The sequence below is a fragment of the Colobus angolensis genome, unplaced genomic scaffold (assembly GCF_000951035.1).
Source record: "Colobus angolensis palliatus isolate OR3802 unplaced genomic scaffold, Cang.pa_1.0 Scaffold56, whole genome shotgun sequence".
NCBI lineage: Eukaryota > Metazoa > Chordata > Mammalia > Primates > Cercopithecidae > Colobus > Colobus angolensis.
The window spans coordinates 8,834,332-8,862,009 of NW_012119154.1; the positions used below are offsets into that span (position 1 = coordinate 8,834,332).

The following is a 27,678-nucleotide window of genomic DNA, read 5'->3' on the forward strand; positions in this document are numbered from 1 at the left end:
GGAGGCTGAGGCAGGAGAATGGCGTGAACCGGGGAGGCAGAGCTTGCAATGAGCTGAGATCCGGCCACTGCACTCCAGCCTGGGCGACAGAGTGAGACTCCGCCTCAAAAATAAAATAAAATAAAAGAGAGTGGAATGACTGTAACCAGAACCTGGAAAGGGTAATGGGAGGTGGAGATAGTGGGGATGGTTAATGTGGAAAAAAACAGTGAGAATGAATGAGATCTAGTATCTGATAGAACAAGAGGGTAACTACAGTCAGCAATAATATATTGTACCTTTTTAAATAATTAAAAGGATATAATTGGAATGTTTGTAAGACAAAGAAGTGATAAATGCTTGAGAGGGTGGATACCCCACTTACCCCGTTGTGATTATTATATATTATATGCCTGTATCAAAATATCACACGTACCCCATAAATATATAGACCTACTATATACCCACAAGAATTAAAAATTAAAAAATAATAGTAAGTACCACTCATGAGAGACACAAGTTTTGGGGATCTGAGTCAGATAGATGGGTCTGAACTGAGCCCTAAGAGAAAGAAATGAGTTCCATACATAGGATGGTAGTGTGGAAGAATTTTAGTTTGGGAGTAGCACAATTAAAGCCCAGCAGAATGCTAGGAATCAGGGTTTGTTTCTGAGCCAATGTGATCAGAGGGAGAGAGGTATGGGCAGACATCCAGAACCACAGACTGGAACAAGATAGGGCCCCCAAGGTGGGGCCAACCCCAAGAAAAGAACGATTAAGGTACACCAAAGCCTGATCCTCACTTCTCCAGGAAGGCTCTCCTGCCCTTGCCCCTGGCACACAGTTCTCTGCCACAGCTCTACATCCCTAAAGGTCTGGTTTGTCTATAATCAAAGGTAAGTAAACAGCAAAGGTGACAATATAGCATGTAAAACTTCAGGGAAATCATTAATGGGCAAGTAGAGTTTATTATCAGTCAAGTAATTGTATTCACATTTTTACTCTCTCTCTCTCTCTCACACACACACACACACACACACACACACACATACCACACACCACTCCCTAACACACACATTCATACAATGCTGTCATGTGAGTTTGAACAACCCTCTTCAGGCACACATGGGATGTATGCCCATGACAGTGAGTTAGTCTGCTGAAAGAATGCCACTGATACCAGACTACAATTGAAATGTTGGTTCAGTGGGAAATTTCCTAAGGTAGCATACAATATAGTTGACTTCCACCTGTGAATACTAAGCAGTATACTGGAATATACTCAGACCTTCACTATTATCTTAGTGTGCCATCAGATGTACTTGTATAGGTCTATTGTGAACTTATTTACAGGAATTTTAAATTCCTGACAAATACACAGCCACCTTCTGGGGAAAGAAGTCCCCAGTGACTATGAAGCAACTTTCCTTTGGGGAAAAAAAAAAAGAATGTATGCATTGATATATTTTATTATTTTATTTTATTTTTTCGAGATGGAGTTTTACTCTTGCCACCCAGGCTGGAGTGCAGTGGCATGATCTCAGCTCACTGCAACTGTTGCTTCCCAGGTTCAAGTGATTCTCCTGCCTCAGCCTCCTGAGTAGCTAGGATTACAGGCACGTACCACCACACCTGGTTACTTTTTGCATTTTTAGTAGAGATAAGGTTTCACCATGCCGGCCAGGCTGTTCTTGAACTCCTGGCCTCAGGTGATCCTCCCACCTTGGCCTCCCAAAGTGCTGGGATTACAGGTGTGAGCCACTGCACCTGACCTATTTTATTTTTAAATTACATTTTTTTGCCAGGGACTTTAAAAGAGTGAAGGAAGCTAAATATGAACTGCACATGAGGGGGTATAGTTATTTTTCACATCACTGATAAAAACTCTTGCCATAGCAATGCTCCACATCTCATGGAGCTTAGATACTCCAGTCAAATATCTTCTTTTGGGAAATACAAATTAAGGGTGAGCAAAAACAAAGCAAAGCACTCAGCTCAAGTTTGCATATGCCAAGTAGTGTAGTGCAATTTTCCCTACACACAACTAGTTGGCTACCTGTGACCCAGGAGAACTCTATTGCTAATGAGTTCTTTCTTTCTCTCCGACATTCACTCAGCATATATGATTGAGTCACCCTGTATGTTAGTCATTTATTCAGGGGCTGAAGACATAGCAGAAGAAAATGAACAGGACCCTTGTTTTGGTGTATTTTACATTCTAGTGGACAGAAAGACAAAACACATTAAACAAAGAAATACTTTAATTGTAGGTAGTAGTAAGTTCTGTTATGACAATACAGGAAGGTATTTGAATAAGAGGAAGAGCTGTTTTAGATATTATGATTGGTGGAGATTCTTTTAAGAAAGTCATATTTGGGTTACGTACTAAATGATATGAAAGACTTAAGCATGTAAATATCTGGTGTAAACATATGATTAGCATGGTTTAGAAGCAGGAAGGCCGGTGTGTGCAGAATACAATGAGAAAGGAGTGTAGCAGAAGATAAAAAATTCAATGGGAGCAGATCAGGTAGAGACTTCTAGACTCTGGAAAGAAGTTTTGGATCAACTTCTCAGCCTTCTAAAAAATAATTGGAGGATTTTAAGCTGAGAAGTGACATTTGATTTCTCCCGTGAACAGTTTACTTTAGTGCCATGTGGCGAATAGGTTGTGGGGAGAAAGTGAAGCAGAAAGACCAATTAGGAGGTTGTTTTTGGAAATATCAAGTGATCCTCACAAACCATTTTAAATGGAAGTCATAGGAGCTTCTTATGTATTCAGCCCACTGAATGATCCATTATGTACTCATTGTTTTCTATAAACCAGATATATAAATGTTAGTATATTGCAAGGCATTCTAATAGGGTTAACTGAAGCTAATCCTAAATTGAACATTGTTTTTGTTTTTATTGTTATTGTTGTAAGACGTTTGGCCTAATTTTCCTTTTGTTGACAGATAAATGTCTTTGTGGTAGAGAACAAATACACAAATGTTTAATTTTTAGCTCAATCACCTTTGCCAGGGATCTTGGACATATCTCTTAGCCACTTTGGGTCACAGTCTCTTTACCCAAGAATGAGTGTGGTCAGTATAGGTTTACCTGGTTCTGAAATTATATCAATGTTTTGATCGTAGAAGTAATTAGAGCATGACCTCAATTAGCTTTGTCATTTATGATTCAGAAGGAAAAATGAGTTGACTCTGAGGCCAGTGACCTAAATATTGGCTGTACATTTGTAATGGCTTCGAATAATAGTTTCATTTATTTTATTGCACTTACCACTGTCTAAAATTATCCAGTTCATTTTTATTCCTCCCATTATAATGAATGTTTCATAAGAGCAAGGACATTGTCCATTTTTTCACACCCATATGTTTAGCCTGTAAAAGAGTACTCATAATATATTAGATGTTCAATTAATACATGTTGAATGGATGAATGAATGATTTGCTACCTTGGTGGGAATTCCTATGCATTGAGGAAGTAACAAATATTTCAAAAATCTCAAAAAGTCCTTGGAGGAGCTATATCTGTACTACAGTGAAGTATAGACACCCCACCTTTCTTAGAATATCTCTTAGTCTCCTTATCTATATAAATGCTGTGGGTGGGTGTTGGGGGAAGCTGGAGTATAACTTTCAAAAGACTATGGGCTGTGAAAGAACATAAAAGGGGTTAAATATTGGTTCTATCACAAAATCAGCTATGGATGCTGACAAGTAGCAACATCATTAGAGTTATAATTTCCTCATTTGTAAATTGGAAGTATCCTGTCATATGGTCTTTGTAGAGAATGACTTTCAAAATGATCTAGCATAAATTAAACAAAGGTATGTCTCTTTTTTTCCTTAATCTTTTCTGGGGATAACCTACATCAGTCTAGTCCAAGTATAAACAACTTTTTCATGGGAATGTACAGAAAAAACCTGATATGTGGGTAGTGGTAACACAGAAGTCAAAATGGACAAAGGGACTGCTGAGTGAATTCTCCCTTGACCAATGGCAAAGTATTTCTCGATTAAATATCTCAGGTCTCATTACCAAGTATTCACTTTTCCTCTACCTGGGGTTGCTGTGCTCAGACTCCTTATTACTCCAGAACCTGCCAAGACAACACCAAATTGTTATGGGAATTTGATCAAAGACTTGAATATTTTGGGGAAAAAACGTTTTCATTTACTCCAGAGGTAAAAAAGGTGAGAGCAGCAAGAGTGGCCAAAAGTCATGCTGACTACTTCTCCTCAATTCTTAACATATTAATATTACCTGTTTCCTAGTATAGATGACTGTAACTCCAAAACTACCTCACTCCACTTTTGTACCTTCCTAGAAATATTATTGGGGATCAAATATTACATGGCTAATAATAAACATTGGGGAAAAAAATTCAATTGTATGTTTTGAAAGAAAGAGCAGTGATAAAAAATAAGGTAAAATATATACCTGGAAGGATACTCAGATACACATTTGAAAAGAAATATACTCAGAAGAACTAAAATTAGAGCGATATTGAAGACTTCCCGTTGTTGTTGTGAGATTTTAACTTCCAGAAAAAGTGACATAATCTGTGCTGATTCTGTAAAGTTGACTTCATCATTCTTTGTTGTAACTCTCCCCTATTCTCATGGCCTAAGATTGCTCTCTTCATCTGGCAAACTAACTCATATTTCCAAAATGAGCTCAATGGCCATAGTGCTATGTTCTGAATGCTTGTGTACCCACAAAATTCATATGTTGAAACTAATACTCAATGTATTTGGAGATGGGGACTTTAGGAGGTGGTTAGATCATGAGGATGATGCCCTCATGAACAGGATCAGTCCCTTTATAAAAAAGACTTGAGGGTTGGAAACATAGTAAACAAAGAAAGATGACTAAATAGAACCCTCTAGCAATCTTCCCCCAGCAGAAATATCAAATGGAATAACTATGCATGCAAGAAAGCACCTTCACAAGAACTGAAAAATCAGGTGAGAGATCACAGTAATTTGTTTTAGATTAATAACAAGAACAGATGAATTGAAGAGTATGTAAAGAATAGTCTTGCATTACCTACGTGACTCCTACCCCAATCCCAAGCAGTGCAGCATGGATAGAGAATTTGTGTGCTTGAGGGAAGGAAAGCAAAGTGAGTGTGGGACTCTGCTTTTAAACTCAGTGATGTTCCATGACAGAGGAACACAGCACTGGGCAGAATTCCATGAGTGCCTGTGGTGAGAGTACTTAGACCAGCCCTCAACCAGGGGGAAACACACTGCCCTGTCAAGAGAAACCTGTTTTGGTCTGCTTCACCATCAGCTAACTAAAGTGGCCTTGGACTCTGAATAAATTTCAGTGGCAACCAGGTTGTTGCAAGTGCAGTCCTTGGGTGAGCACTGGCGCTGTGCTAATCTTGGAGGCTGTGAGCTTGGGAAGTAACCCTTCCTGAGCTGCAGCTACAGCAGCCACAGGAGTGCCTACATCACCCCTCCCCCAAATCCAGGCAGTGTAAAATAGAGAGAGACTCATTTTTGCTTGGGGGAAGTAGAGGGAAGATTACAGGGGACACTGTCTTACAACTCAGTGCCAACCACACCACAGGGAAACAGAGCACCCAAAATGCCGTAGCCCATTATATCAGCCCACTACAAAACAGATTGCCTGGGAACCCAGGCAATTTTTCTGCATCTTACCAAAGTCCACCGGGGGTGGGTATCTAGGAGTCTGCAAGACACAGTGTTTCTGGGTTTAGGACGCCCTCTAGGGCTGAAATGGATTCAGTGACCACAGGCTTAGGAACCTCAACAGTCAATCTCCTTTGAATTATTAGAAAGCCTTCTAAAGAATAATGGGTATAACCATGGAGAGACTACAAATAATAAATACAAATTATCCAATGTCCAGACATTGATGAACATCTACAACCATCAAGAACATTCAAAAAAATATTACTTTACCAAAAGTACTAAATAAAACACCAGTGACCAACCTGGATTGCCAGAGATCTGTGACCTCTTAGACAGGTTATTCAAAATAGCTGTTTTTACCAAAAACAGATATGTAGATCAATGAAACAGAACAGGAGCTTCAGAAATAATGCCACACATTTACAACCATCTGATCTTTGACAAACCTGACAAAAACAAGAAATGGGGAAAGGATTCCCTATTTAATAAATGGTGCTGGGAACACTGGCTAGCCATATGCAGAACACTGAAACTGGACTCCTTCCTTACACCTTACACAAAACTTAACTCAAGATGGATTAAAGACTTAAACGTAAGACCTAAAACCATAAATACTCTAGAAGAAAACCTAGGCAATACCATCAGGACATAGGCATGGGCAAAGACTTCATGACTAAAACACCAAAGGCAATAGCAACAAAAGCAAATATTGACAAATGGAATCTAATTAAACCAAAGAGCTTCTGCACAGCAGAAGAAACTACCATCAGAGTGAACAGGTAACCTACAGAATGGGAGAAAAATTTTGCAATCTATCCATCTGACAAAGGGCTAATATCCAGAATCTACAAAGAACTTAAACAATTTTACAAGAAAAAAACAAACAACCCCATCAAAAAAATGTGCAAAGGATATGAAGAGACACTCTTCAAAATAAGACATTTATGTGGCCAACAAACATGAAAAAAAGCTCATCGTCACTGGTCATTAGAGAAATGCAAATCAAAACCACAATGCGATACCATCTCACACCAGTTAGAATGGCGATCATTAAAAAGTCCTGTAGCAAAAGGGGGACCTGTACCTTAATGAGGCCATATTCACAAGGCATCTTTTGTAGGGGCATGAGTGAGGTAGGACCTTCCTAAAATGAGAATTTCTAGGATAGGATAATCTTGAGACAGAGTACCTGGGTAGAGAGAACAGGATGGACCAGGAGGAGCAGGATTAGAGGGAGCTTACTCCCCTGCTGGAGGCACCTCTGAGCTTTACTGCCCTAGTCCCTTAGGATAGTCCTCTGCAGACTCTCCTGAGATGACCACTAGGAGAGCTGGAGCAATCCTACAATGTCGGCAGAGGTTCTGATTATCCTACAAGGAAAAAAAAAAATCCTGCACATGGGACAAGGTCCCAGATCTCTGATCCTCTTGAGGCCCCTCTGGTCTGGGGGGTGCTCCATAAGAGAAATAAAACCTCAATATTCTCCTGCAGAAATACAATGGGCCACTTCTTAGGGATATACCTTCAGCCCTTAGGATGGCCTCAATTGGAGGATGGCAAACTGCCTCTACCAGATTCTAGCCAATGGAAAGTTCTTAAAATTCTTCATCAAGCCTCCCACCTAGGAAAAGATAAAACCTACTAATTGGCTCAAAGATTGTTCTCAGGTAAAAATCTGTTTAAAAAAAAGTCATCAAACAGGTCATTAATGCTTGTTACACTTGCCTTAAAAAGAATTCCCTCAACTGATGGCTTCTCTTCTCCAGAACCCAAAGAATGGGCATCTACCTGGGAGAAGAATGGCAAATGGATTTCACCCATATGCCAGAGATAAGGGTCATCTGGTACCTCTTAGTACTGGTAGATACCTTCACTGACTATGTAGAAGCATTTGCATGTCAGAAAAAGCCTCTGAGGTGATAAAAGTACTAATTAATGAGATAATTCCTCACTTTGGATTCTCTAAGTACCTCGAGAGTGATAATGACCCCTCATTCCAGGCAGCTGTCACCCAGGGTCTTAAAGGCACTAGGCATACAATACCATCTTAATTGTGCTTAGAGACTACAATTCTTGGGAATGGTAGAAAAGACAACTGATCTTATCAAAAGGCACCGTAGAAAAATGTCTCAAGAGACTCATCTCCCCTGGATTACTCTTCTTCCCATGGCCCTACTACCTGTTAGAAACACTCCTTCAAAGCTGGGTTTAAGTCCCTTTGAAATGAGATTTTCTCACCAATGATTTCCTGCTAGACCAAGAAATCTCTGATTTTATTAAATATGCAACTTCTTTGATTCATATCCAGCAGCAACAGAAACAACTCTCAGAGGTCTAAACCCATGAACCAGGGCCTCCTCTATTCAATCCAGGGGACTCAGCACTGGTAGAGGCTCTTCCTTCTCTTTCTCCATCTCTAGGCCCAAATTGGAAGGAACCTTACAATGAATTTCTTTCTACTCCTTCAGCAGTGAAGGTCACTGGAATAGATTCTTGAATTTATTATACTTGACTAAAGACCTGAGGAACTGACAGAATTAACTCTGCTGACCCAGGAGAGCACACAAAATTCCAATGTGAAGAAATCACAGACCTCAAGTTAAATATCATGAAAGATAAGTGTTAATAATTAACCCTCCAAGGATATCCTCTTTACAGTCTTGCTTATACTTGCTGTTCTCACATCCATTCTCTTCCTCACCATAAGGTGTCTTTGCCAAGGACCCCTTGATCCTGAATACTCATGGGATTATCTACTCCCCTAAACACCTGTTTCTCCTCTAAAATTTAACTGCCCTACCTCATAAAAGATTTAATTTCTTTCACAATGGTGAAACAGCTCTAGCCACAACATTGTTTTCAGAATGATTAATCTATTTTATTTCTTATCTCTGGCGCTGGCATGGCATGGATTTTTCCTTTTTTAGCTCCTGTTTGTATTATACTCATATTTGGTCCATGCATATCTAACCTCCTTGTAAAATCTGTTTCTTCTCACCTAGTGCTCATCAAAGTCCAAATGGCCATGCAAATGGAGACTCAAATGATGGCTCCCTTTTATCGGGGACCCTTAAATAGGCCTCTGAGAAAGAGAGAAAGAAAGAAAGAGAAAGAGAGAGAGAGAGAGAGAGAGAGAGAGAGAGAGAGAGATCTGACTGCCATTTCCCAAAATAATACCCCCTGTCAGCATGAAGCAGTTAGACCAGTCACCATCCCTATCCTAATGGCAATTAGGTGTACCACTTCAAGGGGGGGATTGATAGTGAAATGAAACAGATAGATTCCTGGGCAGACAAGGATGGGTCCCCAGTGGGGCTTGACCTTCAGGCCAAGAACAGCTTGTATCAATTTTAAAAAGCAAAACAAAAAAGAAGAAAAGAAAAAAACAATGTGGTCCTCTCCCTGAAAACAAAACAGGCCTGAGGGAGCTTGTTCAATCCTTCTGCCATGGGAGGACACAGCAAGAAGGTGTGCCATCTATACATCAGAGAGCACACTCTCACCAGATACAGAATCTACTGGTGTCTTGATCTTAGACTCCCCAATATGCAGAACCGTGAGAAATAAATTTATGTAGTTTACAAATTACACAGTTTAAGGGATTTTGTTCTAGCAGCCTGAATGGACTAAGACACATATTTTCTGTGTGTGCTTATGATTAATTGCTATTAATAATAAAATTATTAGTAAAATGAGAGGTATTCACTCTCTTTTCTAAAATCCCACATACTCAATTAAGACCTCTACTATGTCATTTTCCTGCTATATTTAAAATCTGTAATTCTCTGTCTTTCTACTCACTAGGGTATGATATCTTCAAAAGTCATGACCATGTTTCATTATTCTTCATTCCTCCAGTTTCTACCACTGACCTTGGAAGATAGTAAATATTCAGTAACTCTTTATTGAATTACTTTTCTTGGGTGGAAAAGTAAACATGTTTCTGTCTGGATTTCTTAGTGTATGAATTCAACCAGAGTTGATTTATAACTTCAGTTTTCTTCACAGTGTTCAAGAAATGTAGACAATTTTATCAAGAATTTCTTGTGTCCTTTCAATTTCATATTTCTTGTTACCTATCTACTTTTTGGGATATTACTTCTTTCCAGGCATCCAAGTTCCAGGTATAGTTAGTATTACCTAACTCAGTTATAACAAGTGAGTAGCAGATTTCTAGTAAATGCCCAAAGCCTGTGCAATGGTTTTCCCTTTCTAGAATTCTCATAAACATGTTCTTAAATATTTCTTTGTGTGACATACCTACATACATATGACTGTGTGTGTGTGTGTGTGTATATGCGTGTATATATGTGTGTGTGTGTGTGTGTGTGTGTGTATGCCTATAGTCACCAAGAGGGCACTCTCTAAGCTTGCTTTCTTGGCTGAGATTTATTGAACTCTAATTTTGCCAGCATTCCCTTGTGTCAAACTATGACAATATGAAGTGAAGAAACTTTGTCTATATGCCCTTCCTATGCCAGTTTTGCTCAGTTCCAAACACAGCCGTTTGCACCTGGTAGACCTTCAAGATATATAAGTACATGATTAAATCAGCAAATTCCATTTGGCTTGTACCTTATTTGGCCATCTTCAAAAAAAAAAAATCTTCTAAAATAAACTTTCCACTCCTGTCACTGACTCAAATCTTCCAGTGTGATGATTTGTAATTTTGAACCAGCCTACTAAAACTCTAGCCAGAATTGGTTCCATAAATCCTTTTACATAACTTTGACTCATCTATAATTAATCATCATAATAAGATTGTTAAATTCCATTTATTTCTAATACCATTAATCTTTCATATCAGATAATTTGTGATATGCCATGATTAGCAGAATACTTTAATTAGCACATCCCATAAATCTAGAACATGATCTTGGAGTGAATTCTGTTAGTCCTCCTTACCTCATATCAGTAACTGCAGTAGAGAATTAGAAAAGTTGTTGCTCACCCATAGGTTTTCTTTCTTACAGCTCTTTACCTGGGAGCCATATTGCACTAGAAAGTGTCTCTCCTAACATGTCTTCTACTTTTCCCTAACATTTTTTTAACTGTAATTTTAAAGTCAGCTGAAGTAAAATTTTAAATATTTTAAATACACAGCAATTTTCACCAAAAGTTCTCATATATACTCACTGCATATAATAACCCTGTAGATTATTATGCTTATTGTACAATTAAGGCAAGCTGCCTAGAACAAATATAGTGTAACTTTCACTGCATTCCACTTGTCAGGCCAAGGCCAGCTTCATGGACATATGATCTGTATAGTTGCACAAAATCTGGTGCATAGAAAGACCCTATGTTTGTTGGTCTGTTGCTGTCGTCTTGAAATTCTTAATAATTTTTGAACAAGGGGCCTCACATTTTTATTTTCCACTGGGCCCCACATATTACATGGTTGCTCCTGATCAAAGCAAGTCACAGGCCAGCCCAGATTCTAAGAAAAGGAAAATAAGAGTTAGATTTTACCTCCTGATGGGTGGAACAGCATATATATTCAGGGGAGAAATGAATTGATTGTGACCACCTTTGCAGAATATTTACCATATTCTTACTTTACTAATGAGTAACTGAGGTGGAGAGAGATTAACTGCCTAGCCCAAAATCACATCACTGACCAGTAATGTAACAGATACAGCCCTGGTATTCACTAGAAAAAAATTACTGTGCATAGTCCAGAGGACGTTGGAGATAGAATGGTAAAACTGATGAATTTCCATCTCTTGTACAATCACTAGAGGACAATATTACGAAAATAAGAGCTAATTTAACCACAGTGTATCTTCTTTCAGTATGTTAGCACCCTGTTTAGTGCCTTTGGTTGTAATCTCCTTGCCAGCTCTGATTCTTCAAACTCCAGTGCCTAAAACCAACCATTCATCCTTTATTACACCTGGGCTAGTTCATGAGCCTTCTCCACCTCAGTTAGGAACATTGAATATAGAAAGGGAAAATGGCTGAGCACTACGGCCAGGCAAGAAAAAAGGTCTAACACAAATCTGAAAAGGTCCATAGGATACGAAAGTAAGGATAGTCAGGAATATAAGACCCTCTAGTGGTGAGACTGAATATGAGACTAAGCAAGAGGAAGGAATGAGAGGGATTGGAGCAGGAGGTTGAGCTTCTAAATTTTGAGTCTGGGAAATACAGCAGTGTTAAAGTGTTTCTTTCTAGGTGACTGAAGACTCCTCAGAGTAATAAATAAAATAAAGCGACTATTATAATAGCTGATTAAATGATATGAGTTTTTTTAACTGTAAGACATTATTTTCAACATTTGGTATATGAGTTGCATTACTAATAAAACCAAGTCTTCTTTAACTTTGTATTTCAGTGCTTGATATTTATAGGTTTCCCATTAAATATTAATGATTCAAATGAGAAAGTAGTATTTTCCAATCTGTAAGAACCATCATTTATTATTATACAAAAACTGTTCCTCTTGTTCTTCTAGTGTTACTTTGAAAATGGCATTTAGTGGAAAGATGCTATGTTAGATATAATGTAAAGTATAAGATAAAACTACAATCAGTTTTTTCATCTAAAATCACCGACATTCTTTAATGTTTCCTATATTCCAGACATTGTAAACTTTAGATATATGTTCTCATTTAATTCTCACAAATACCCTTCATAGTAGATGGTATTGTTATCAAAATTATACACAAAAGAAATTTTTTTAATTTTAGATTCAGGGGATACTTGTGCTGGTTTATTACATGAGTATATTGTATGATGTTGAGTCTTGGGCTTCTACTGATCCCATCACCCAGATAGTGACCATAGTACTCAATAGATAGTTTTTCAGCCTTTGACCATCTTTCTTCCTTCCACTTTTTGGAGTCCCCAGTGTCTATTGCACCCGTCTTTATGTCTGTGTACCCAGTGATTGGCTCCCACTTATAAGTGAGATTAGGTAGTGCTCCATATTAATTCGCTTAGGATAATGGCCTCCAGCTGCATTCATGTTGCTGCAAAGAACATGCTCTCATTCTTTTTTATGGTTGCATAGATTCCATGGTGTATACATAACATTTTCTTTAACCAATCCACCATTGATGAACACCTAGGTTGATTTTTCCCCTTTGTTATTGTAAATAGTGTTATGATAAACATACAAATGTAGGTATCTTTTTGGTAGAATGATTTATTGTCCTTTGAGTATACACCCCGTAATGGAATTGCTGGCATGAATGGTAATTCTACTTTTACTTATTTGAGAAATGTCCAAACTGCTTTTTACAGGGGCTGAACTAATTAACATTCCCACCAGGAGGGTGTAAGTATTCCTTTTCTTTGTCTCCTTGTCGACATCGTTATGTTTTGCCTTTTTATAATAGCCACTGCAATTGATGTGAGATGATATCTCCTTGTGGTTTTGATGTGCATCTCCCTCATTATTAGTGATGTTGACCATTTTTTGAAATGTTTGTTGGCCATTTGTATGTCTTCTTTTGAGAGGTGTGTGTTCATGTCCTTTGCCTACTTTTGAAAGAGATTATTTTTTTTTCTTGTCTAAGTTCCTTATAAATTCTGAACATTTGTTATTTGTCAGATGCATAATTTGCTAATATTTTCTCCCATTCTATAGGTTGTTTGTTTACTGATAGTTTCTTTTGCTGTGCAGAAGCTCCTTAGTTTAATTAGATCTCACTTATCAATTTTTATTTTCATTGCATTTGCTTTTGAGGACTTAGTCATAAACTTTTTGCCTAGGCCAATGTTGAGAAGAGTGTATTTCCTCGTTTTTTATAGGATATTTACAGTTTGAGATCTTATGTTTAACTCTTTAATCCATCTTAATTTTTGTACATCATGATAGGTAGGAGTCCAGTTTTATTTTTCTGCATATGATTAATGATTTTTCTCAGTATCATTTATTGAATAAGGAGTCCTTTCCCCATTGCTTATTTTTGCTGACTTTGTTGAAGACCAGTTGGTTATGGGTGTGCAGCTTTATTTCTGGGTTTCCTATTTCTTTCCACTAGTCTATGTTTCTATTTTTGTACCAGTAACATGCTGTTTTGATTCCTACGGCCTTGTAGTATAGTTTGAAGTTGGGTAATGTGATGCCTCCAGCTTTATTCTTTTTGCACAGGACTACTTTGGATATTTGGGCTCTTTTTTGGTTCCATATAAATTTTAGAATCGTTTTTTTTCTAATTCTGTTAAAAAATGATGATGATAATTTGATAGAAATTGCATCAAATCTATAGATTGCTTGGGGCAGTACTGCCATTTTAATAATGTTTATTTTTACAATCTATGAGCATGAAATTTTTTCTCCATTTGTTTACATTGTCTATGATTTTTTTTCAGCAGTGTTTTAGTTTTCCTTGTAAAGATCTTTCACCTCCTTGGTTAGATGTATTTCTAGGTATTTTAATTTTTTGTGGCTATTGTAAATGGGATTTCATTATTGATTTGTTTTTCAGATTGAACATTACCAATGTATAGAAATGCTAGTGACTTTTACACATCAGTTTTATATCTGAGACTTTACTGAAGGTTATCAGGTCTAAAAGTCTTTGGCAGAATCTTTAGGGTTTTCTATGTAATTAATCATATTGTCAATGAAGAAAGATAATTTGACTTATTTTTTTCCTCTTTGGATGCCTTTTATTTCTTTCTCTTGCCTGACAGGAAAGAAAACTAAAAATAACAACTTGCTGAAGTTATCAGAGTTAGGAAGTAAGAGAATTATAATCTATAAACCCTAATTGATTAATCGCACACTATGTATCTGTTTCAGGTGGGGGCTATTTTATTAGTAGGAGGCAAACTACCCCCAAAACTTAGTGTCTTAAAACAACAACCACTTATTTGCTCACAATTCAGTCAGTTACTTGGGCTGGATTCATCTGGACAGTTCTACTAGTCTTGCCTAGATGACCACGGTGATTGCAGCTATCTCATGGTCCAACTGTGTCAGGATTAGCTAACATGGTTTCAACTAACATGCCTGAAGATAGGTGCTGGTTTGCTACTAGGCCATCCTCTGTGCATATTGTTTTACATAGCATCTGCATTCCAAGAGGGAGAGAGAAGATGTTCCAAGACACTTGGGGTTTAGTCTGGTAACACCCCCAATATCACTTCTCCCACGTTATTGATCAAAACAAATCACAAGGCCAGCCTAGATTTTAAAACTGGGAAGTAGATTTAAACTCTAGAGAGGATAAGCTACAAAGCATTTGTGGCCTTTTATCATTTATCACAATTTCCACACTTGGCAGAGAAAGAAGTTTGATGCCAAGTAATTTTCCCAGTTACTGCATTGGTTTCCTGGGCCACTTCTGGACTAACGCCCTTCTGTACCCTTGCACACATTTGAAAAGCAAAGAGTAGGCTAAATTACAGATTCCAGTTGCCCACTCCCCTCAACTGACCGGAAGCCTATTGATATGGCACGAACTACACAAGCACGTGCAATACTCCTCAATCCACTGATTTTGTCTGTTGGTTGGTTGATTTGGAAAATATTTATGTTTTATTTCAAAATAAATTATTTGTAAACATTATATAAGAAAACACGCTGGGCGCAGTGGCTCACGCCTGTAATCCTAGCACTTTGGGAGGCCGAGGCGGGCGGATCATGAGGTCAGGAGATCGAGACCATCCTGGCTAACACGGTGAAACCCCGTCTCCACTAAAAACACAAAAAAATTAGCCGGGCGTGGTGGCAGGCGCCTGTAGTCCCAGCTACTCGGGAGGCTGAGGCAGGAGAATGGCATGAACCCAGGAGGCGGAGCTTGCAGTGAGCTGAGATGGTGCCACTACACTCCAACCTGGGCGACAGAGCCAGACTCCATCTCAAAAAAGAAAGAAAACACTTGCCAGAGCCTGGCATAACAGGCACTGTAAGTGTGGCTGTATATTTCTTTTTCTAAGCGTAGCTTCCCTTGAATGAAAATTCAGTCACTAAACCAGCAACAGATAGATGCTATCTGCTCATGTGTGCACAGACACATTTATCCTGCTGTAATCATGCCTCAATTGAGCAATCTACCTGGAGAAACTGCAGCCATGCCCACTCTAATTTCATTATGGAATGAAAAACTCTACTGAGGGTAATTTACACACCAAATATGGCTACATAACAAGCTTCTGAATAGGTAAAATATTACCATTTTAGAGCAGAATATTCTGGTTAAAACCAGTGCCTTGTTTGTGTCAATCACAGAATCTGGGCCTATAAAATGCCACAAAAAATGATCACTACTAAAGCTAGTTCCTATTTTCCAAAAGAAGACACAAATAGACTGTGTGTGTGTTCTCCCACTGCTCTGTGCAGGGAGGTTGCACCAGCAGTACCCAAGGTCCTAAAATGAATTCCCCCTTTCTTTCCCCATACTTCAACTGTGAATTCCTACAAGCTAAGAACAAGTCACAGGTGTGCACTAAAGTGGATCTCCTCTAGCTTCCAATCTATTGGGGAGCTCTGAGGAGCCAGAATCCCAGGTCCAACAGGTCTCCAGCAACTCCATCTCAAAGGGCCTTAAATATTATTTTTTTCTATGCATTTCATGAAATGTGAGAGCAGATGGGAATCACTGATTTAGCATTTTCTTGCTGACATAGAAGTATAGTTTCCTGGTTCTATTTTCAGCAATATTACTATTTTAAGCAATACAATCTGCTCGTGGACATATTAGGGGAAAAAATCCTCAGTGTACTGAAAAGTATAAATTGAAACATTGAAATTCATCTTTTCTTTCCAACAGTCCAGACTTGTGTATGAATAAGCATGTTTCTGTGTGCATGTGTATATGTGTGTATGTATATGTATACACATATGTATATACACACATATACACATAACTATATAATCACATGTATCTATCTACATACATAAAATGAAAGTTTATACTAAACATACTCATTTTGATTTTTTCATCTTAATATGTCTTCGATGCTGTCCTAATCCATTTAGCCTGCTATAACAAAATGCCATAGGCTGGGTGGCTTATAAAAACAGGTATTTATTTCTCACAATTCTGGAGAGTGAGAAGTCCAAGGTCAAAGTGCAAGCAGATTCTGTGTCTGGTAGGGCCAGCTTCCTAATAAAGAGCATCTTGTCATCTCATTTTAACCTCATGTGGAGGAAGGGCAAGGTATTTCTCATGGGTTTCTTTTATAAGGGCACTAACCCCATCATGACCTAATCATGCCCCCAAAGGCCCTACCTTCCAATACCATCAATGTGGAGGGAGGATTTCAACATATGAATTTTTGAGAGACATAAGCATTCAGATCACAGCAGATGTCTCTCCATATCAGCATATATAAATATTCTCCATTCCTTTTAAATACTGTGCAGTAGTTTTTTGTTTATATAACCATAAAAATTAGTTTACATGACCATAAAAATTAGTTTCTTGTAAATAAACACTTTGATTGTTTACAGTTTTGTGCCATTACAATGCTACCAGGAGGCTAGGCAGTTTAGGGTAAAAGTTGTGTCCAGGCCCTGTATCCATCTGGATGCCCTCATTCTAATTCTGCCTGTGTTAGTGACTAGCTAGGGGAGCTGGGGCAAGATAGGCCACCTCTGCTGCCTGATTTTTCTCAGGTGCAAAATTGTGAAAACAGTAGGGCCTAGCTAGCTGAATTAAAATTGGATGTTTGGTGCTCAAAGCAGAATCTGGAACATTGCAAGTAGTCAATAAATGCTAACTGTTGGTAAATTGTCATGGACCTATTTTAACATATTTGTAGGATAAAATCATTCTATTTTTGAAATTACTTTGTCAAGTTCTGAAGGACATTTTAAATTGCTCTCGAAAATTTTCATTGCGACTGGTTCTTCAATCCATTTCAATTTATTTAACTACTTAATTTTTGCTGAATTTGATTAGTGAATTTAATTAATTTATGTTAATGTGGACATCTGTTTTATTTTTAATATGCTTAAGTATATTCATATCTTTATTCCTGGCATGTCTTTCTTATTCTGTAAATTGCTCTTTCATGACTTTTGCTTCTTTTTCTATTGGGTGGTTCATTGCTATCTTATTAATTTGAAAGATTTTTGTATGCAAAAAAAATTACATTATCCAAATAAATCTCTTTGAAATACTCAGAAAATGTGTCTTTTGCCTCATATTTATTTACAGTTTTTAAAATCATACAGATTTGCTTTGTTTTATTTTTTTGTTTCTAGAGTTAGTAGTAGGTTACAATATTTCTGTCTTTTCTGTTGATACTGTTTATTGAGTATTTCATTGATTTTAGGTTTTAAGCATTCTAGAGCTTATAAAATGATGTAAGTGATGGGGCAGAGGGTGCATGTGGGTGTGGCTGCTTCCAGTAGAACACGCACCGAAGGCATCTCTGATGATGTGACATTTGAGCTATAAACTACAGATTGAAAATGAGCCAGTCATATGCAGAGAGAGAGGGGACAGGGAATGCAATGACCTCAAAGGTCTTTTCTGTCTGAGCAATAGAAAAACCCCAGCATAGCTGAGCAATCTGTGTCTAGGTGGAGGCATTGGCAGGGATCCGCTCTAAAGGAAGCCTAAATCACCACCGTTTTTGTACCTGGACTATTACAGCGGCCTCTGTCACAAGTGACCCACTGTCATGAACCCAGGGACCTACTAGCACAGAGTGCACTTTGTGGTGTGAAAAAAAAAATTGACTTCAAAATCAAAGTCAAAGGAAGTACAAAGCAAGATTTGTTGATTCTTTAAAATGAGAGAATATTTTTCCCAGTTAATGCAATAAGATGCATGCCATATCACATCATTCCATGAGAAATAATTTATAATGAGAAATAAAATGGCTACACACTCTGGCATTTACAGGAAAATTCTCCATAACAACTTTTGTTAACAAGTATTTTATGAAAACTTACTATGAAATACAGCATAATTGAACACTTCTAAGAAATACAAAAACTATAATCTTTCTTGGTGGAAAGGTAAATAGTATTGTGTAGCAAAGCACTTTGATGTTTGTAGACTGCAGATATTAATTATATGATATCAATGTTGATTCATTCATCGTAACAAACGTGCCACACTAACATGGCATTTGAATCACAGAGGAAACTGGACGTAGGGTCTACAAGGACTGTCTGCATTATCTTTGAGGTAATTTTGTACATCTAAAATTATCCTAAAATAAAAAGTTTATTTAAAAAAAACTTATGCACACATCCCACAAAAGACTCATACTTCGCAAACACTTACCAAGAACAAAAAGCTTTTGTGTCTGTATTAAAATGAGCAGAACAGACTTTAAGGAAAAGCATTACTAGTGATCAAAAGGAGCATGTCACTATATAATGACTCAATTCACCGGAAAGAAGCAACTATTCTAAATTTGCATTCATCTAATAGCAAGTCTCAACAGAAAGAGAAAGGAAAAATTACCAGAAGTACAAAAAGAAATGGGCATATCTACAGTCGTACTAGGAGGTTAAAATACATTTCTCTCAGTCATCCACAGAAAAGACAGAACAAATCAAAAACTAGCTAAAGATATTTACACAACATGGCATTTTGGATAAGACAATTGATTGTGATACACTGCTCTGGTTGTGTGAGAATGTACCGTCTTTGGTTCTATAAACCAAATGAGAGTATTTCCCTCAAATTATTATGACAGCCAAACTGCCCCACAGTTTTACAAATAAGGGAGGACAACTTCTCGCAATATCCTCTCCCAGGTCCCACACACTGTCTGAACCACAGAGTCATCAGACCTTCTTCCATGATATAGTCACACAATATATTATCTTGACCCATTCAGGCTGCTATAACAAAATACCACAGACTGAGTAGCTTATAAACGGTAGGAATTTACTTTTCACAGTTCTGGAGTTTGGAAAGCACAAGATTCAGATTTGATGTCTGGTAAAGGCCTATTTCCTGGTTCACAGATAGCACTGTCTTGATGGGTCCCCTCACTTGGTGGGCAGGGTGAACAAGTTCCCTTGGGCCTCTTTTATAAGGGCACTAGTTTTATGCATGAGACTTCTTCCCTCATGATCAAATCATCTCCCGAAGATACGACCTCTTAATACCATCACCTTGAGAATTAGAATTTCAGCATATGAATTTGGGGAGATACAAACATTTAGACCTTAGCAGCTGTGAATATTTTCATTACAGCCCTTTCAAAGAGTTTTTTAATCCACACAGTGATGTGCCGGTCTTCCACATTAGAATGTATTAACCCTTTACTCATTGAGCACTGTGCTTACATTTTCTCATCTATAAAATGGAGATAATAATAGTTATTTGAGACTTAAATAATGTAATGTATATAAAGCTGCTAGTACCATGCCTGAGAGTATAAGGCTTTGATCAAGTAGTATTATTATTACGTTTTTCACAGTACAAGCTGGCTCCCTATGATAAAGGAAAGGCAATATTGTAAAAGTGCAACCAAAGAGTGGTGTTAGTGTTGGACCAATCAAAGGGGATTCATCTAGGAGAAAGGTTTCTCAGGACAGTCTGAGATTGCAGTCAGAAGTCGAAACACCGTGACTGAGACATCCTCAAATTTTTATCTAGGTGGTGTTCAGTATCATTCTGAGGGTAGGATAAGATGGGAATAAATTTTAGAGAATAGTTTGTAAGTTGGCAGAATGGAGCAAGGGCAAGGTGAGTGTGTGGTTCTGAACTGTTGCTATGGTGGGAGAGAGAGATTGACTCGCATTTGTACCATGCATTGCTTGTTCTCACAGGGAGAATAAATACTTCTCCTCTGACCTTGGGTGCACTAAGGATGAAATAAAAAGGAAATCAGCCTCTCTGAGGCAACACAAACTGAGGGCCTCTAAAATATTCTGCCTGACTAAAGCCCTCCTCATGCTTCTTAATGGAAGAGCTGAAAGGGACAGATAGTCTGAGATGCTAAGGAAGGAAAAGAACTCTGGGGATAGAATACCAGAGAAAAAAACCCAAGCTCTTTGATTTTCTTTAATGTCAGTGACACAGAAATAAGGGACAGACTGAGAAGAGCTTCCCTATTTCTCTCTAGGTTATAAGAGTAGTGGCTTGCTAACAGTGGCAGTAACCCCTATTAGCCACCCTTTGTTATTCAAATAGCCAGCCATTTGACATTAACACTGAACATGTCTCCTCAGTAGCAAACATTGCCTTCAAAGCTTCTTGTGTGTCAGCCAGAGGACCACTTAGTGTCATTGGGAAGTCCAGCCGTGGCATTTTCTTCCAAGTGATGGACAATATTTTCTTCACTGTCCCATCCAAAAATTGTGGATTTTTGTGTATATTTGTGTGAGTGTGTGTGTGTATGTGTGTGTGTGTGTGTGGTTTCCAAAAGTCATTGGGCCATGTTCATGTTCATACTGTTCAACAGCAGTCTCAACTTCCCATTTATTTAAAGGCTGACCACTACTTTTATAAGCATTGCACCCACTGTCTAACCAGTCCCAATGAGATGAGCCAGGTATCTCTGTTAGAAATGCAGAAATCACCTGCCTTCTGCGTTGGTCTTGATAGGAGCTGCAGACCAGAGCTGTTCCTATTTGAATATCTTGCCTGGGAATCCCAAGAAACTTCTTCTTTTAGTATGTAACAAGGCTGAAACTTGACCTTTGGTCTGTTAATCTAAAATCTTAACAATTATTTGATGTAATCTTTAGTAAATGCCATTGCTTACCAACTGTAGCACAGTATAATAGTTATGGCATTTGTGTCAAGATGGGGGCTCAAGCCCTAACTTTGCCACATATTACTGCTAATAGAGGAAACTGTTTTCAGGAGTTTCCATGTGCTCAAGGATTCATGAAGAGGTATTTTGATTGTTGTGGAGTGATGACTGTCATATCTCTGGTTATATGGGGAAAAGGCAATGGAGAACAAACCAGATCGACTAATGAAGGAGGTGTCAGTTCCCTGCTTCCTTTCATTCTCTTCAAAAGTATAAATGCTTTTGGCATTAAGGGTTGGGAAATTACTTATTCTGAAGTACACACAGGAGCAAATAATTCCTTTTAGGATGTTTTTCTTAAGAAAAAATATATTTTAATGTACTGTTTACTAAAACTTAAATTTACACTTCTTACGTATTCTAAAGTCTTACTTTTTTCTGATTTTTAAAAATGTTACTGAGTCCCATAGGTTTAAATCATGTTTCTTTTTAATTAAGAAAACTTTTTAAAAAAGGAAAAAAGGAAGAAGCTTGCTATTTTTACTGTGTTTCCTAAAGTTGGCTCATCTAGGAGGAAGAACAAATAAGTTACTCAACATTTCCTAATTTAATGGTCAGAATTAACTCTAGCACTCCAACATACAAGAGCATCAAGAGGGACTGGCAAAGAACATATTTCTCTCTCACTTAGAGTGCAATGGCTTAGTGAAACTGCTTGTGTTAGAACAGGGAGTGGGCTTGGGGTTAGGGACTGGCGGGGAGATGGGGTAGGAAGGAATTCTTAGAGTAGGATCACTTGTCTAATAAAAAAAGAATTACATTTTATTTTAAAGCTGGATGTGACCATAAAATCATGTAGGTCTATCTTTCATTTCTCCAGTGAAGGAAAGGAGGCCAAGACAGTTTACACGTGGTAAATTTATGACTCTTACCACCTGCTAAGCTGGCACAAAAGTGAATTTGAGCAATAGTCAGGAAGGTTCCTTCTAGGGTTGTACAAGAATCTGAGAGTCCTCCGTGAAGTCCCTCCAATGGGATAAGGATGTCTTATCTTCACTCCATTGTTACTGATACTCTGTTCAAGGACCTGGGGTCTCTTAAAACTAACAAATCTGCTGCAACAGAGTTAAGCTCAGATGTGGAACTCTCTGATTCTGGAGCCTCCAGATCAAGGTAAAGCTTTTGGTGGCACCACAGACTTTCCTGGGTGCAACCAGGAATGGGGTCTAAGTCTGCCCTATACACAGGCTCCCAAACTCTATCCTTCTCACAGATTGAAGGGAAATATGCCATCTCTCTCATGGCCCATGCTGCTTTTCCGTTGCATTATCCAATTCTACACCTACAATACGCGTCTGCATGAGTTCAGACATGCACAGATAAGCAGAATGAATAATATTCATCAGCTTCTCGCTCATACTGTGAAAAAAAACATGAAATAGAAAAAAACACGGATCTGACAACCTCTATGAAACAGAAAAGAAAAAATACAGGAAGCATAACACTTATAGCTCTAACTTGGCATGGTTCTCTACAGCAGAAAAGTAAAACCTAATTAATATGTCAGGAAATGATCACATTGCAAGGACTAATACTATTTCCCATTTAACTTCACATTGAATGTTAAGCTCCAATGTGATAAATGATGTTTATTCAGGCCACCCCTGCAGGTTTCTCCAGGATCCGTGTGGTGGAAAAGTTTGAGAAGCACTGAAGTAGGCCAACATCTTCATTTTACAGGTGAGGAAAATAAAGCCCAGATATGCTTTCTGGGGTTGCATGTATCACTGATGGCAGATTTAGGTCACAGTTGGGTGGATGGAGGCCTTAGAGTTTGTGGTGAGCTTGGGTAAACCACATCATTTACTTTAATCTATAAAGAAGGCCATGGAGCCCAATATGCTCCTAAACATGAGAGATCCTACCCCGGGCCCCTGATACTGTTGGCTTAGTCCCTGTAGCCACACCACCACCTGTATCACCAATCCCAATCATACAAAAGGCCAGGACTGAGAAGGTTTCTCTTGTTAAAACTGATCACTCATCTTTTCCATGGACCACCAGGACAAGCCCTTTAATTCTTACACTCATCACTATCTAGGTTACTGCTGGTTGTCCAAGCAACTCAAGCCATCCATTAGGACTCTGAACATTCATAACCTAAGCCAAACTTTTACTCTTTACCAAGCTCCCAAGGCTTTCCATTACGCCTTCTGGAACACTTCAAGTGGCATTGACAAAATTCCCAACTTCCTCAGCCTCTTTTGTATTGAATTTCCTTCACCTCCAGAGCTCATTGACACTTGGCCCACCTCAAGGAGATTGTTTCTTTGGTAACCCTCTTAGGGGTAGCTGCTTCTTTTGCTCACAACCCAAGTACTACAGGGCCTGGAAGAGGGTTAGCTATTCTTAATGCTTATTGCTGGATTATGTATCCTCCCTTTTCACAAACCCCCACAAGGAAAATCTCTTTATTTAAAGAGATCTGATGGCATAGGCCATCAGACCATCCAATTCACTTCCTTTCGTTGTTGATTTTTCCTGATTTCTCATCACTCCCTATTTAGTTTTTAGAAATAGCATATTACCACTGTTACTATAACTATTTTTGAGATTTCTAGATCCCATTAAAATGCAAGAAATCCATAAAATAAGAGAGAGAAAATGGGAAAAGGAGAATGGAGAATTAAAAAAAGTAGAAAGTACTTTAACTGACATAATAGAGAAGACACAACAACACTTGAGCTGCTGGTGGTAGTTGGGGTATGAATGCCAAAAATAAGCAAGATAACTCTCACCACAGCCCCATCTCACCCTCAGATACACACATATTTATTACTTCAGATACTTCAGAAGTCAGGAAAGCTAGATGGAACTCAAAAACAGAAAACATACTTGAAAGTTTGATTAAGGAGCAGTGAGAAATCTAGATCTCCTTGTCTTTCCTAGAACCCCAAGGACCTGTCCCTTCTCCACTCTGGAAGAAGCCTGGATGTTTACTCTCCCAAGGTCTTAATTGAAAAAGCACTGGGCCTTGGGAATACAAGGTACAAGGAAGGTTGGGAGTGACATCCAGATACTGAAAATAAGAGATTAACAGAAAATCTGTCTGCTGAAAAGTCAGTCCCCAGCTCTCTCCCTATTCAAATCCTAAATCCCAAAGTCAGGAGATTAAAGAGGCACTACTGCCCCACCACCATCATGACTACCACACTGTATGCCCCACAAACAAAATCACATGGAGAGTTGCCAAATATCAGCTTGATGTATGTTCCTCGGAGCCTAGGATGATTAAGCATTTGAGAAAGTATTTAACATGGAGGTCAGAGATAAAATTCAAAAAACAGAGAAAAAAAAAACAGAAGAAAAAGAGGCAATATTCTGAGTAGAAGAAAACATAAGAAGAATTAATATCCATAGGTGATAAAAAGCAAAAATATTGCTTTGATTACATTGCAAATGGTTGCAATAAAAGGAAGACTATGAGACAAATAAAGAAATGTTAGAGATAAAAATAGGCCAGGCATGTGGCTTATGTCTATAATCCCAGCACTATGGAAGGTGAAGGTGGGTGAATCACTTGAGCTCAGGAGTTTGAGGTCAGCCTAGGCAACATGGAGAAACTGTCTCTACAAAAAAATACAAAATTAGCCAAGCATGATGGTATACACCTGTAGTCCCGACTATCTGAGAGGCTCAGGTGGGAGGATCACTTGAGCACAGGAGGTAGAGGTTGCAGTGAACCAAGATTGTGCCACTGCACACTAACCTGGGCAACAGAGCAAGATCTTGTCAAAAAAAAAAAAAAGAAGAAGAAGAAAAAAGAAATATTAGAGCTAAAAATGATAATAACATAAATTTAAAAATGTCACAGGCATATTTAAAGGTAAGTTATGGAAACCAAAATAAGAAAACAGTGATTAAGTTTTTCTAGTATTTCTATGTCTGTTAAGGATATATAATGATGAACGTATACATACAATGCTATAGCAATAAACAACACAGACATACACACATGGAAAGCATATAGTCAACTGAAGAGCAAACTCTGGATAATAATTACAATAGGAAAATTATTAACTTACTCACTAATTATGCTACTAATCCCATTTATATATTAAAATTTTATTTTTAGGTTCCAAGATGGCCGAATAGGAACCGCTCCAGTCTGCAGCTCCCAGCATAAGCAATGCAGAAGATGGGTGATTTCTGTATTTCCAACTGAGGTACTGGGTGCCTCTCACTGGGGCTTGTCAGACAGTGGGTGCAGCCCATGGACCAGGGCAGTGCATCACCTCACCCAGGAAGCACAAGGGGTTGGGCAATTCCTTTTCCTAGCAAAGGGAAGCCATGACAGATGGTACCTGGAAAATCAGGACACTCCCACCCTAATACTGCACTTTTCCAACGGCCTTAGCAAATGGCACACCAGGACATTATATCCTGCACCTGGCTCAGAGGATCCCACACCCATGGGGCCTCACTCACTGCTCGGACAGCAATCTGAGATTGAACTGCAAGGCAGCAGCAAGGCTGGGGAAGGGGCATCTGTCATTGCTGAGGCTTCAGTAGGTATAAAAGCAACCAGCAAGCTCAAACTGGGTGGAGAGCACCGCAGTTCAAGGAGGCCTGTCTGCCTCTGTAGACTCCACCTCTAGGGGCAGGGCATAGCTGAACAAAAGGCAGCTGAAACTTCTGCAGACTTAAACATCCCTGTCTGACAGCTTTGAAGAGAGTAGTGGTTCTCCCAGCATGGAGTTTGAGATCTGAGAATGGACAGACTGCCTCCTCAAGTGGGTCACTGACCCCCAAGTAGCCTAACTGGGAGACACCTCCCAGTGGGGGCTGATTGACACCTCATACAGCTGGGTGCCCCTCTGAGACGAAGCTTCCAAAGGAAGGATCAGGCAGCAACATCTGCTGTTCTGCAATATTTGCTGTTCTGCAGCCTCCACTGGTGATACCCAGGCAAGCAGGGTCTGGAGTAGCCCTTCAGCAAACTCCAACGGACCTGCAGCTGAGGGTCCTGACTGTTAGAAGGAAAACTAACAAACAGAAAGGACATCCACACCAAAACCCCATCTATACATCACCATCGTCAAAGACCAAAGGTAGATAAAACCACAAAGATGGGGAGAAACCAGAGCAGAAAAGCTGAAAATTCTGAAAATCAGAGCGCCTCTTCTCCTTGAAAGGAATGCAGCTCCTCACCAGCAATGGAACAAGGCTAGATGGAGAATTACTTTAACAAGTTGAGAGAAGAAGGCTTCAGACGATCAGTTCGAGCCCAACGCAAAGAAGCTAAAAACCTTGAAAAAAAGATTAGATGAACTACTAACTAGAATAAACAGTGGAGAGAAGTCCTTAAATGACCTGGTGGAGCTGAAAACCATGGCATGAGAACTATGTGATGCATGCACAAGCTTCAGTAGCTGATTTGATCAAGTGGAAGAAAGGGTATCAGTGATTGAAGATCAAATGAATGAAATGAAGTGAGAAGTTTAGAGAAAAAAGAGTAAAAAGAAATAGATAAAGTCTCCAAGAAATATGGGACTATATGAAAAGATCAAATCTATGTCTGATTGGTGTACCAGAAAGTGACATGGAGAATGGAACCAAGTTGGAAAACACTCTGCAGGATATTATCCAGGAGAACCTCCCCAACCTAGCAAGGCAGGCCAACATTCAAATTTAGGAAATACAGAGAACGCCACAAAGATACTCCTCGAGAAGAGCAACTCCAAGACATGTAATTGTCAGATTCACCAAAGTTGGAAAGAAGGAAAAAATGTTAAGGACAGTCAGAGAAAGGTCGGGTTACCCCAAAGAGGAGCCCATCAGACTAACAGTGGATCTCTCAGCAGAAACTCTACAATCCAAAAGAGAGTGGGGGCCAATATTCAACATTCTTAAAGAAAAGATTTTTTTCAACCCAGAATTTCATATCCAGCCAAACTAAGCTTCATAAGTGAAGGAGAAATAAAATCCTTTACAGGCAAGCAAATGCTGAGAGATTTTGTCACCACCAGGCCTGCCTTACAAGAGCTCCTGAAGGAAGCACTAAACATGGAAAGGAACAATCGGTACCAGTCACTGCAAAAACATGCCAAATTGTAAAGACCATTAATGCTAGGAAAAAACGGCATTAACTAATGAGCAAAATAACCAGCTAACATCATAATGACAGGATCACATTCACACATAACAATATTAACCCTAAATGTAAATGGGCTAAATGCTCCAATTAAAAGACACAGACTGGCAAATTAGATAAAGAGTCAAGACCTATCAGTGTGCTGTACTCAGGAGACCCATCTCACGTGCAGAGACACACATAGGCTCAAAATAAAGGGATGTAGGAAGATCTACCAAGCAAATGGAAAACAAACAAACAAACAAA

At 38.7% G+C, this 27,678-nt stretch overlaps 1 pseudogene; it reads right to left on the bottom strand.

Moving 5' to 3' along the window:
- Positions 1–4,019: 4,019 nt before the first annotated feature.
- The window catches only part of LOC105525852, a 31,441-nt pseudogene continuing 7,782 nt past the window's right edge, over positions 4,020–27,678 (bottom strand).